We start from the raw sequence: 14,702 nt of genomic DNA on the forward strand, positions 1-14,702 counted from the left end.
ACTCCCCTCAGGTCCCCCCAGCTGCTGAGGTGGTGCCCTTCTCAGGTCCCCCAGCTGAGGCGAAAGCCAGGCTCCTCAGCCCGCGACTCGTGGTCTGTGAGGTATATCCGTAGCGACTCTACCTCCAAGAAGAACGAGGTGATTGAAGAATGAATCTCAGATGATTGTTTCCCTCCCAGGTTACTTGATCTCTTTAGCCGTCTCATTTTCGGCGTAGCTTGGGATCTCGTCGTGAGACAGTGGGGGAGAGAGCCGCTAGCCATTGACTTCGATGTGTTGCTCGGCGTCGCAGGACCTGGGGTGAGGAGTGTGTATGGGGACCGGCGACGGCGGTGTGGATGAGGCGAACCTTCCAATCTCAGCCTCAGATGTGGCGCTTCCGCTGGCCTGGCCCACCTGAGATGAGATCTTGGGGCGATGTTGATTTTTTTTGGTCCCGTAACTGTGGTGTTCAGTCTTAGTGGGCGTCTTCCTGAAGACGTTCCCGAGTTGGGTAAAGGACAAGTGGTCACACAATCTCCGTTCTGACTGTAGGACGGGTCGGGAAGAAGGTGTCCTGCGATCTTGGGACACATCAGGACATTACCAGCGGCAGGAGGAGCACCGCCACCACCACAGGTGTGTGACCCTGGAAATTAAGGAATTCTTGAGTGATGATGCCGATCTCCTGCAGAGGTCTGGACCGCTCGATTTCCTCCGTTGTGTTTCGAGAGGAAGGCAGAGGTGGAAATACCTGCATCACTCCATCACAAAGACTGTGTCGTTAATCTGAGGTACGAGAGAAGGAAGTAGACACAGAAACAGGCTGGTCATATCGTCATCTAACTCACTGTTGGCGGTGAAAGAGGTGGTGTGGGTGGCGGCGTGGGGAGTGTTTTGGGCGGTGGATGGGGTAAGGGGTGTTGTGGGCGGCATGAGGGTTCCTGTGTGGTGGTGTGGTGGGCGGCATGAGGGTTCCTGTGTGGCGGTGTGGTGGGCGGCATGAGGGTTCCTGTGTGGCGGTGTGGTGGGCGGCATGAGGGTTCCTGTGTGGCGGTGTGGTGGGCGGCATGAGGGTTCCTGTGTGGTGGGCGTGTGGTTGCGTCTGGTTTTCCATTCGTCCACAGGACCCAGCTGTTCTCTTCCTCACACAAAGCAGCTCCGCTTCGTGTTCATCGTCTTCGGTGTGTTCCCTACCATGGCAGCATGTCGCCGGCTGTGAGAGTTCTAAATACGGTGCAGAAAATGAGGCTGGATATACACAAGTGAGTACACACACACACACACACGGCCCAGGGTCGGGCCCGTATGGGTTTAAATCCTAGGAGGCGGCAGTCTGGCCACAACGAACCCAGGTGTTCATCCTCCCCTCGGATCTGGTCGATAGATGGCTTAGGCTGGTGTGTGTGTGTGTGTGTGTGTGTGTGTGTGTGTGTGTGTACATTGGAGTAAAGATATAGTACATCATATAGAAGGTTAGGAGACGTGTCAACACAATAGTAAGACACTCTTCCCGTCCCACACACACACACACACACACACACACACACACATATGGATAGACATATTCTCTCTCTCTCTCTCTCTCTCTCTCTCTCTCTCTCTCTCTCTCTCTCTCTCTCTCTGCTCACCTCGACGCCCCACACAGTATATAACTCTAGTGCACGTCGTCGACATTCTCCGGAGCAGCGGAACCCCCCGTCAGAATACACAATTAAGGCCAGCCATTTACCCCACAATGAAGGCGCCTGGGTATAAAACAATGGGCCACCTTGTCTTTTGATTCGCGCTGCCAACCTCCTCCTCCTCCTCCTCCCCCCAAGCCCCTCTCCGGCTCAAGGTAGCTTTTCATATTCCTTGGGCTTTTAGTTTCTCGGGCCACAACCCTCCGAAATGGAACTGTGAGCGTGGGGGAAGGAGAGAGAGAGAGAGAGAGAGAGAGAGAGAGAGAGAGAGAGAGAGAGAGAGAGAGAGAGAGAGAGAGAGTGAGAGAGAGAGGGAGAGTGAGAGAGAGGGAGAGTGAGAGAGAGGGAGAGTGAGAGAGAGGGAGAGTGAGAGTGAGTGAGGGAGGGAGGTAGGAGGTTGGGGGGGGCCGACGTTTCGTAATCTGGATCCTCTTTGATTCTTTCTTCTTTAAATCCAGCTTTTGTTTCGCCTCTCCTGGTCCGCCGTGTGCCTCACCTGTTGTTTTATAATGGGGGGGGTGGAGGGGGAGGAGGGGGGGTTGTTTTGTCACGGGGGTTGTTTTTGTAATTGGAGTTTTTCTTTGCGTGTTGATTTGCGATGGGGTTGTTGTATGACCAGTTGTATGGGGTTTGCTTTGGGCGGGTGGTTTTTACGATACGAAGTTGTTTTGTACGGTAAATGTTTCATAATGGGAGTTTTTTCAGTGGTTTTCGAGGGTTGTTTTATGATGGAGGGTTGTTTTATGATGGAGAGTTGTTTTATTATGTTATTTTGGGTTTGTTTTGTAACGGGGTTGTTATGTAATGGAAGTTGTCGAGGGGGTTGTTTTGTCACGGAATTCTATATGGTGGGGAGTTGTATTATCATGGGGTTGTTACATGATGGCAGTTGTGTATGAGGTTCTTACACAGAGGCGGTTAGTTCGAGTAGTGTTATGTCATGAGTGGTTTGTGGTTGTCAGCTGTCATGTGTTGTTGTTACAGGTTGTATTTGTCGTACAGATTGGCTTAAGTTGCTTTAGAGTAAGGGCGATTAAAAAAAAAAATAATAATGATAATGTTTTATGGGGTTCCCCATTTTTCCCATTTTTTCCCCTGCAGTTAATGGAGGTAGGGGAGAAACAATACTTCCCACGTTTTCCCTGCGTGTCGTAGAAGGAACAGAGAAGGGGGACAAGTGAGGATCTTCCCTCGCTAACGCGGGAAATGGCGAATACGTACAGAAAAAAATTTATTTCTTTCTTTCATGGCAAGATGTTAGAAATGATTTTAAGACGACATGTATTTATGATCTGCATATGACTTACTTACGAGGGGTTATTTTCAAAATCATGATTTTTAATAAAGTTTTTATTGATTCGTTTTTTTTTCGGTTATATAATCTTACGTACGATATTATTTAGAACTGAATTTTTTATTGTTTTATAAGAGAAATTTTTATTTAGAGGCTTTCTTCCATAGTGGAAATTTTAATTTTCTTCTGCAATGGTAATTTCATTTTCTACATTGAAGACTTTAAATCAATTTTTTTTCAAAATTGGTTTTCAGCTTTTGTCAGTTTATTCATTTCAGAAAACATTTCATACGCCTTTATTTTTCTTTCCCATATTCTATAAATATTACCATGAAATCTGGGTAAAGAAAAAAAAGAAAATGCTGCAGGAAGGTCTGACAAAGGAAAAAAAAAAATATGAATAGAATCGGTTTAGAAAAGAAACCCCTTTAAGGAACTGGAAAACGAGGTGGCTTCACACCCTAAACTTGTTATGCCCAACAGATTTACGCATTTACTTGCTAGCGTCTGTCTGATCCATCCCATAGAATTGGGAGATAGTGTGATGGCAACCGAAGGATAGATACCTCGAAATGCTCTTCAGGCAGTGGATCCAGTGGTGAGGTTTACTTACTCCCTAGACAGGTGTGTTTCTGGCACTTATTCTTGACGAACTCACCCATGAACAGCTATGTAATTATTAACTTTTGCACAAGCTCGTGGAACGATTTTTTTTCTTCGAGTTTTAGATCTTATTCATATTTCAAGTTATTTCTTTTCATTCTTTTCCTATAGAAAACATCATAACTGAGACTTTTTTAACAGGACTAGACAGTGGTGTATATACATATTGCATTGCATGAGTTAAATCCTTCGTATATCAAAATATAACCCGTTTTCCCCTCTAAAAATTTTCTTGAACATATGAAGAGGTCCACCACCTCTCGACCCTACTTCTTCAGAGTGACGACCTCCCTCGCGGTGAACCTGGGGCCTGCCTTCAGGAACCTGGGCAACCATTTAGCATTAAGACTATCAGTCTCTCCACAGGCTTGTGTGTGCTGGTCACTGCTCACAAACCTAAAGAGAGAAGAGATAAGAGGGTCGCTAGGACTGAGTGGTCACCAGATAAGGGACTAGGGTGGTTCAGTAGGGTACCTGAAACAGTTAGGGTTAGACTGTCTAGCAAGGTCACCAGGTTGGGATGGAATGACACACACGTAGGCCATCGGTGGGTAGGGGGGGTGGGCTGCGTGGTGTGATCCTGGGTCACCAGATTTGCGCATATGGAATCAGGGAGTCATTGGGATATGGTGTAAATCGCCAAACGAGTGTGTCTGACTAATCCTAGCTAGAGTCACTCGCCTCGAGGGAGAACCAGAAAACGAATGAGATATATAGATCGGTAAAGTGTGACGACTTAATGATGATGTGTGATTCAACGTGTAGGAGAGGGAGGTGAGCGACGGTGGGTGGCAGTAAGGAGGGAGGTTTAAAGGAGACGAAGGTGGTGGGTGCGTAGAAAGTGATGGTGAGGTGGGAGGGAGGGAGGCTGGCTGGACCTGATGCTGCAAAGGGTCGGTGATGGTCGGGGGAAGAGCAGGACGGCCGCCACAAAAGGTTTAATATCAGGTGTCACTCAAGCGCGGGAACACCTCGACTCCATGGTCAACCAGGACAAGTCTTTTCTCAGCGTGGACACAGGTGTTGTCATTTCTACCGCTCCTAACGTCGGAAAATGCTGCTTTGGTCACACTATTTACATCCCCATGATTTTCGGTCTTGATTATGTTGTTGTCTGTTATGTTATAGTCCTCTGGACGTGGCGAACTGCGCCAAGGTGCATCGCTGTGGCAAGATGAATCTTAACTTTAGCGAGGCTGTGTATTTCACCCCAAAGCAATCAGCGAAAATCTGGTCAGTTGAACTGTCATTGTTTGTAGTAAAAGTTCCTTTGGTGTTGGTCACTTTAAACAATATATTAGGTTAATGAACGTCTCACTTCGGAGTCCATCATTTCTATACACAACAAATACAGTTTCAAATAAAGGTTCTTTCGCTGTGAAAAGGTTGCGAACATATCAAAGTGGACTCAGTACTACCATTCACCAACAGATTCCATCTCCACGCTCAAGGTCTCTTCCAACACTGCTACATAGTCTTTCCTGACAACATCAAAACAGCAAAGTTTGCACTTCCCCCTCGCCATGACCTTGTGCCAGAGACAGAAGAGGCCCAAGTGTGAACCCTGTGGAACTTCACATGTTATACCTTTAGCATCAGATAGTGTACCGTGAACATGTACGATCTATGTTCTAACAGTAAGATATAACAGAGCATATCCAGATAGAGGCCAATACAACAGACAATGTGCTACAGAACACTCGTTTCACTAGTCATGAACAATACGTTTGAACGCTTCAGAAATGATACTAAGTCCAGACACAGACCTGTAGTTAAGAGCATTTATTTTACCACTCTTTTCGTATGAAAGGTACGACCCTAGTCATCCTCAGGTCATCTGGTATGTTGCCAGCACTGCGAGAAAAATTTACAAAATGAGCAAGGGATAATATTAGCCAGGGATCTCACATAAACTACATACAAATACTTACTATCAAAGTGATCCCATAGAAAATTAGAAGTGATACCACACAGTAAAGAATAACCAAGAGTACAAAAATATAATGGAGGTAATTATAGAATAGAATTATTTCATAATTAAAAACTAATAGGAAAAAACTGAACACAGTCACTAGCATCATCGTCGAAGAATATTGAATGAGCTACAAGCACATTATCATTATCACCCAACTTATTGCACATTATCATTATCACCTGACTTATTCCATCGAAAATATTTACTGTACCTTAAAAACTGTATACTCATTACTTGTTAACTGTACAGTGATTATCACTGATAAAGTTTACCCTGGTTTAAAGTTATGAGAACGAATCGAAAACTGTATAGAGAAAACGTTATTCCCAGTTGAAGGGGTACCAAGGAAAGTATATTTTAGCTCAATAAGGTATTGTCCAGGCTATTTTCGTAATGAATTAAAGAAAGAGAAAAATGCATAATATCCCTGATAGATGTTGAAGGTCTTCAGCACTTGTCCTTGTGTGACAGCGTTGAGCATTTCAGAACTGGCACTTGGTAACCATGAAAGAGTTTAATGATTGAAGGCTCCTGATTCCATGGCTCCCCATCAATTTGTACTGGGGTTGTCATTCGTAATTTGATTACAACGGAGGAACCCTGGCCAATTCTGATCGGTTCTTGAACACCGATGCGCGATAGGCCCATCCTAAGGGGAGACTGTATAGCAAACACCTCTATCAACCCATCGTCAATAGCTTGCTTTGGGGCTCTAGCTCCCCTAGAGCCATGGCCCCATGGGTCGTATCCCCCGCTCCAGCTGGGAATGTTTATCATGACGAGACCCGAAATGTCGGGCAATTCCACTTCCTAGTCGTCCAGGTAAAGAGTTAGTCTCTCGTTGAGATGGCTGCACTTCCGTGACACACATCCTTTGCAACCGTACACGAAGTACAGGAACTTATTGAAATTTCTCTGTGATGCGAGTTTGGGATGCCTGTTGCGAAGCAGGTGAAAGTCGAGACACACTTGGGCATCTATCCCGATGCCGAAGTAGTTGTTCATGAAGAAGGCGGAAGATTTGGTCCCCGGCTCAAATTCAATCTTCCATCGATCCAATTTGGTTTCCTTTGCTTCACTCAGGTCATCCAGGAATCGCTCAACAGCAAAACGCTTTCCGATATGCTTCCCATACCCCAAAACGTTTGGCAGGTCATTCCCCGTCCCTAATGGAATCAAGGCGATTATAGGGTGTATTTTTAATCCCATTTTGGCGATGGTGTCCAACACCCAGCAGTAGGTACCGTCTCCACCTGCTATGACCACAATGCAAGTAGTGGTGGTAAGCAACTCACGGTACTTGTTCAAGGCTGCTTCTGGGGGACAGTCTGCTAGGTCCGTTATTTGAGAAAGCTTCAGAAATCTACCAAAATCTTTGAGCACTTTTTTCGCCTATCCGGATCCTGATAATCTGTTGCCCAGTACGATAATGGGCATCATATCCGTGCAACCGGGATCTGATTCCATCATGGAGGGACCTCCCCTTAAACCTCCTATCTCGTCACCGTTTGGTAGATGCATTACCCATGTCTGTTTACCTAGATCGCGAACTCTTGACATATGCGTGATGTCATAACCAGTCAGATGACAGCTGCTGCACCACCACTTCAGATGATGTGTTTCAGAGGTGCAAGTGCGGTCCTACCTCGGCAGATATACCCTTATCCACTTATGCTCGTTCAGTTTGATGAGACACCTGTCAGAGCCACTCTTAAATTTCTCGTACGGAATGTTCTGGAGATGATTTTCAGAGCTTCTGTCTGAACGGGCACTTCGTTCGTCCCTCAGAAACTGAAGAAACGATACCAGTTCACTTCGGCTTGGTAAGAAACTGGATGTTTCCAATAGATCCCTGAACTGTGACACAACACTCTCCATACTGGTCTTCCACGACGAGGCTGCAATCTCACCAATCTCCTATGACACTGCTGGGTCGTCACGAACCTCTTGCGATAGGAAGACGTCCCTATCACCTTCCTGTGATAGGGCAGAGGCCCCACCAGCCTCTCCTGACAGGACTGAGGCCTCATCCCGTTCCTCCTCGTCCTCTCTGATGGATGAGGTTTCCCGGAACCGTTCTCCATTACAGTCCTCAAACCTCCTTCGCTTCGTAACTTTTTTGGGTTTGTGGTTCATACTTATGTTTACTTATCACAGGATGTCAAAGAGGAAGGCTATATGCGATTGATATATCAGATGGTAATTATTAGTAAAGATAGGAATTGGTTAGAAACATATTTGGGAATTTGTAGTGAAGAATTATAGATAGGAAATTGTAGCAGAGAGGTGTAGATAGATTAGAAATTATGATAAAGGGTTTTATAAAAAAGTTCGCTGAGTAGTAAGATCCCAGATGGGTCCTGGAAAAAAGTAGAAGGATGTCATGATGTAGACATTTGTGGATGTAGATTGTTTATAGAACCCGTAATACCGTTATGTAAGTTAGTTAGGGATTTAGCTTGAATACATACGACCCTCTTATTTTTTATGAGCAGCAGATTACAGCAATTGACTGCTGTCTCCCAGGGCTATATTGTATGAGTATAGAATGTCTGGAAACAAAAAGAGTAAGGAAGAGAAGCGAATGTTCTTTTGGAAGAGGTGAACGAGTGCGTGTGTCAGCAGTGCTGATGTAGGCACGATTGACTTCATAGCTTTTGCCTTGTATACTGTCCATGGTTATTAGACGCCGTTGTGTCTGCTGATTCGTGATGCGCAACTGTTGCTATCTTCACTACCAGGTGGCGCACGCGCACTACTGGTTCGTGGTTAGCAGTTATTGCTATCTTCACTACCAAGTGGCGCACGCGCACTACTGGTTCGAGGCTCGCAGTTATTACTATCTTCACTACCAGGTGGCGCACGTCACCCTTATATTCACTATAACCTCATGTTTACTACACCCTTACTTATGTTCACTACACCTTTACTTATGTTCACTACACGCTTACTTATGTTCACTACACTTTTACTTATGTTCACTACACCCTTACTTATGTTCACTACACCCTTACTTATGTTCACTACACCCTTACTTATGTTCACTACACCTTTACTTATGTTCACTACACCCTTACTTATGTTTACTACACCTTTACCTATGTTCACTACACCCTTACTTATGTTCTCTACATCTTTACTTATGTTCACTACACCCTTATCTTCAGTACGCCCTTATTTTCATGATAAACTTATGTTCACCACACCTTTATGTTCAATACACCCTCATATTCATGATAACTTTATGTTCACCACACCCTTATATTCACTATACACATGTTCACTACAAACCCATCATCTTTGTTCAAAAAAATAAAAAAAGGCGCATTTTGGTCCCGAAATTAACACCTGAAAAAGGGGAAGTATCGCTTTAACGCTTTGGCTACTTTAGCAAAGTACTGTATATTGTATTTCCATTGAAAATATTTACTGTACCTTAAAAACATCTGTATACTCATTACTTGTTAATTGTACCGTGATTATCACTGATATAGTTTACCCTGGTTTAAAGTTATGAGAGAGAACGAATCGAAAACTGTATAGAGAAAACGTTATTCCCAGTTGAAGGGCTAACAAGGAAAGTATATTCTAGCTCACTAAGGGATTGTCCAGGCTATTTTCGTAATAAATTGAAGAGAAAAATGCATAATATCCCTGATAGATGTTGAAGGTCTTCAGCCCTTGTCCTTGTGTGACAGCGTTGAGCATTTCAGAACTGGCACTTGGTAACCATGAAAGAGTTTAATGATTGAAGGCTCCTGATTCCATGGCTCCCCATCAATTTGTACTGGGGTTGTCATTCGTAATTTGATTACAACGGAGGAACCCTGGCCAATTCTGATCGGTTCTTGAACACCGATGCGCGATAGGCCCATCCTAAGGGGAGACTGTATAGCAAACACCTCTATCAACCCATCGTCAATAGCTTGCTTTGGGGCTCTAGCTCCCCCAGAGCCATGGCCCCATGGGTCGTATCCCCCGCTCCAGCTGGGAATGTTTATCATGACGAGACCCGAAATGTCGGGCAATTTCACCCTCTTGTCATCCAGGTAAAGAGTTAATCTCCGGTTGAGATGGCTGCACTTCCGTGACACACATCCTTTGCAACCGTACACGAAGTACAGGAACTTATTGAAATTTCTCTGTGATGCGAGTTTGGGATGCCTGTTGCGAAGCAGGTGAAAGTCGAGACACACTTGGGCATCTATCCCGATGCCGAAGTAGTTGTTCATGAAGAAGGCGGAAGATTTGGTCCCCGGCTCAAATTCAATCTTCCATCGATCCAATTTGGTTTCCTTTGCTTCACTCAGGTCATCCAGGAATCGCTCAACAGCAAAACGCTTTCCGATATGCTTCCCATACCCCAAAACGTTTGGCAGGTCATTCCCCGTCCCTAATGGAAGCAAGGCGATTATAGGGTGTATTTTTAATCCCATTTTGGCGATGGTGTCCAACACCCAGCAGTAGGTACCGTCTCCACCTGCTATGACCACAATGCAAGTAGTGGTGGTAAGCAACTCACGGTACTTGTTCAAGGCTGCTTCTGGGGGACAGTCTGCTAGGTCCGTTATTTGAGAAAGCTTCAGAAATCTACCAAAATCTTTGAGCACTTTTTTCGCCTATCCGGATCCTGATAATCTGTTGCCCAGTACGATAATGGGCATCATATCCGTGCAACCGGGATCTGATTCCATCATGGAGGGACCTCCCCTTAAACCTCCTATCTCGTCACCGTTTGGTAGATGCATTACCCATGTCTGTTTACCTAGATCGCGAACTCTTGACATATGCGTGATGTCATAACCAGTCAGATGACAGCTGCTGCACCACCAGTTCAGATGATGTGTTTCAGAGGTGCAAGTGCGGTCCTACCTCGGCAGATATACCCTTATCCACTTATGCTCGTTCAGTTTGATGAGACACCTGTCAGAGCCACTGTTAAATTTCTCGTACGGAATGTTCTGGAGATGATTTTCAGAGCTTCTGTCTGAACGGGCACTTCGTTCATCCCTCAGAAACTGAAGAAACGATACCAGTTCACTTCGGCTTGGTAAGAAACTGGATGTTTCCAATAGATCCCTGAACTGTGACACAACACTCTCCATACTGGTCTTCCACGACGAGGCTGCAATCTCGCCAATCTCCTATGACACTGCTGGGTCGTCACGAGCATCTTGCGATAGGAAGACGCCCCTATCACCTTCCTGTGATAGGACAAAGGCCCCACCAGCCTCTCCTGACAGAGCTGAGGCCTCACCAGCCTTTCCTGACAGAGCTGAGGTCTCACTAGCCTCTCCTGACAGGGCTGATGCCTCACTAGCCTCTCCTGACAGGGCTGAGGCCTCACCAGCCTCTCCTGACAGAGCTGAGGTCTCACCAGCCTCTCCTGATAGGGCTGAGGTCTCACCAGCCTCTCCTGATAGGGCTGAGGCCTCACTAGCCTCTCCTGACAGAGCTGAGGTCTCAGCAGCCTCTTCTGACAGGGTTAAGGCCTCACTAGCCTCTACCAATACGGCTATGGCCTCTCTAATGTAATGGAATGGTAGCCTTACTTTACTTAAACAGTAATAGGTTAGCCATCCTATAAGAACCATTAGCGAAGATAGCGATTATATTACACTGAGATATCTATAGTTGGCTATAATCTCAAGTTCATGTATGGCGTGTGTCAGAACTCGTATTTGTTTGAGGCGGTCTGTTATAGTAAACAGAGTTCCTACCAGAGGCACGTAAACCCATAACGTGTCTGAGACGTCCTCCAGCAGCTGCAAGGGCTCAGATGAAGAAAAAGGCGAACCCCCAAGAGGCAGGCTAGGTAGCATCCGCCAGAAGTCGCCGCGTTCATTGCAAAGCTGCTGCAGGCGAGACGCCAAGTTATCACGGTAGCTCCCCATGATTCTCATCGCACATGTCAATAGAAATTGGATTCCCCCAATTACCAGCATTGTCCCTAACACTTTCCAACTCAGGGACTTGCCAGGCTCTCCTGACAGAGCTAAGGTCTCACCAGCCTCTTCTGACAGGGCTGAGGCCTCACCAGGCTCTCCTGACAGAGCTAAGGTCTCACCAGCCTCTTCTGTCATGGGTGAGGTCTCACTAGCCTCTTCTGACAGAGCTGGGGTCTCAGCAGCCTCTTCTGACAGGGTTGAGGCCTCACTGGCCTCTTCCAATACGGCTATGGCCTCTCTAATGTAATGGAATGGTAGCCTAACTTTACTTAAACAGTAATAGGTTAGCCATCCTATAAGAACCATTAGCGAAGATAGCGATAATATTACACTGAGATATCTATAGTTGGCTATAATCTCAAGTTCATGTATGGCGTGTGTCAGGACTCGTATTTGTTTGAGGCGGTCTGTTATAGTAAACAGAGTTCCTACCAGAGGCACGTAAACCCATAACGTGTCTGAGACGTCCTCCAGCAGCTGCAAGGGCTCAGATGAAGAAAAAGGCGAACCCCCAAGAGGCAGGCTAGGTAGCATCCGCCAGAAGTCGTCGCGTTCATTGCAAAGCTGCTGCAGGCGAGACGCCAAGTTATCACGGTAGCTCCCCATGATTCTCATCGCACATGTCAATAGAAATTGGATTCCCCCAATTACCAGCATTGTCCCTAACACTTTCCAACTCAGGGACTTGCCATCCTCTCCTGACAGGTCTGAGGCCTCACCATCCTCTCCTGACAGGTCTGAGGCCTCACCATCCTCTCCTGACAGGGCTGAGTCCTCACCAGCCTCTCCTGACAGAGCTAAGGTCTCACCAGCCTCTTCTGACAGGGCTGAGGCCTCACCAGGCTCTCCTGACAGAGCTAAGGTCTCACCAGCCTCTTCTGACAGGGCTGAGGCCTCACCAGGCTCTCCTGACAGAGCTAAGGTCTCACCAGCCTCTTCTGACATGGGTGAGGTCTCACTAGCCTCTTCTGACAGAGCTGGGGTCTCAGCAGCCTCTTCTGACAGGGTTGAGGCCTCACTGGCCTCTTCCAATACGGCTATGGCCTCTCTAATGTAATGGAATGGTAGCCTAACTTTACTTAAACAGTAATAGGTTAGCCATCCTATAAGAACCATTAGCGAAGATAGCGATAATATTACACTGAGATATCTATAGTTGGCTATAATCTCAAGTTCATGTATGGCGTGTGTCAGGACTCGTATTTGTTTGAGGCGGTCTGTTATAGTAAACAGAGTTCCTACCAGAGGCACGTAAACCCATAACGTGTCTGAGACGTCCTCCAGCAGCTGCAAGGGCTCAGATGAAGAAAAAGGCGAACCCCCAAGAGGCAGGCTTGGTAGCATCCGCCAGAAGTCGTCGCGTTCATTGCAAAGCTGCTGCAGGCGAGACGCCAAGTTATCACGGTAGCTCCCCATGATTCTCATCGCACATGTCAATAGAAATTGGATTCCCCCAATTACCAGCATTGTCCCTAACACTTTCCAACTCAGGAACTTGCTCTTGCCAGCCTCCTGTGAAAGGATTGGGGCTTCACTATCTTTTGACAGAGCTGGGACCTTACCAACTTTTCGTGACTGAGCAGGGGGAACCATAGTTCACGAAACAGCATACAACAATCAAAGTTAGCAGATGCAGGATATGTGATATGGATTCAATATCATGTATGCGCAATTTAGTAAAAGTAGAAAGTCTCCTATCTTTCCAGTGTAACAATGAAACAATTTCTTTATAGCTATGATAGAGAACTTCTGCCTGCTTGTGTGGGAAGGATAGACCACACTCTCCCCTGCTTATGTTTTGACGGTCGAGAAATTATTGTATACGAGAACGTTGGGACTTCCTTGGCTTACGGAGGGGCGGGGGGGGGGGGGGGGGGGGGAGGGGGGGACAACAGTCGAGATAGTAGCACACATATGATGTGGAAGTTGATGTGTTCCCCTCGCAGCTAATGGTAGTTAGCAGTAACGAGACAAGTGGTGATAGCTTGGTTGTTTGCCTCTGAGAAGGAAAATGGACTGCGTTACTTTAGAGCTTAATTCTGCTCTCTGTTTGTCCCGTTTCTAATTATATGTTTTTCCAGTCAGAATTAATGTTGGAAAAAAAATAATTTTGTAGAGCAGATGACGCGAGAGACGTCATCGCTGTGATCCGTGGTGGGTTTGCATTTGGATCGTATATAAAGAAGCCTCTCATTTTCCAGTCTCGCTTAGGTTTGATAGTGGACGACAATGTGCTTGAAGAGAATTCTAACGTAGCCCGGCTTAAGGAAACCAAGAGGAATGACTGAAGGCCTAAGATGAGGTCCTTTAGGACTTGACAAAATGCATGTGTAATACCACCTTCATTTAAAGTTGCTTGAATTAGAAAAGTGTGATTCTCTTGAGTGTACCTGGTAAGATGTATGCAGTATGTGTGTATATGACCCATGATACAGTGAGGTACACGCCACTATCTATCTGTTCAGCACTACTGATGAAGTGAACGTACAAAAAAAATTTCTCCAGATTTCAGGTGAATTTGAAATATCAAAATTATTCTCTCATTTATAATTAGATTTATTATGTTAATAAATATCAATGTGAAAGTATCCTTGTCACATAGGCAGGGGGAAGGGGGTCGGTTCAGTTCATAGGCCACCTATTTTCGCAGTCATTTTCACCATATTGCATGTTCACTACACCCTCACTTCCATCTTAACTACCATCTTCACTATCATCTTCACTACTATCTTGAGTGTACTCTGACTTCATCCTCATCTTCACGTTACCCTTATATTCACTATTACTTCATGTTCACTACACCCTTACTTATGTTCACTACACCTTTACCTATGTTCACTACACCCTTATTTATGTTCACTACACCTTTACATATGTTCACTACACCCTTACCTATGTTCAGTACACCTTTACTTATGTTCACTACACCCTTACTTATGTCCACTATACCTTTACTTATGTTCACTACACCCTTATCTTCAGTACACCCTTATTTTCATAACCTTATGTTCACCACACCCTTATGTTCAATACAACCTTATTTTCATAACTTTATGTTCACCTCACCCTTATATTCATTATACCCATATGTTCACTACAAACCCATCATCTTTGTTCTAAAAAAGAAAAAACAAAAGTCCCATTTTGGTCCCGAAATT

The 14,702-nt window shown here is 45.5% G+C and overlaps 1 long non-coding RNA gene across 1 annotated transcript in view; it reads left to right on the forward strand.

Moving 5' to 3' along the window:
• LOC139752708 (uncharacterized) overlaps positions 1-14,702 on the forward strand; it is a 35,413-nt gene that overhangs the window by 18,710 nt on the left and 2,001 nt on the right. The gene's annotated exons all lie outside the window — the stretch shown is intronic.

Source organism: Panulirus ornatus, chromosome 13, assembly GCF_036320965.1.
Source record: "Panulirus ornatus isolate Po-2019 chromosome 13, ASM3632096v1, whole genome shotgun sequence".
Classification (NCBI taxonomy): domain Eukaryota; kingdom Metazoa; phylum Arthropoda; class Malacostraca; order Decapoda; family Palinuridae; genus Panulirus; species Panulirus ornatus.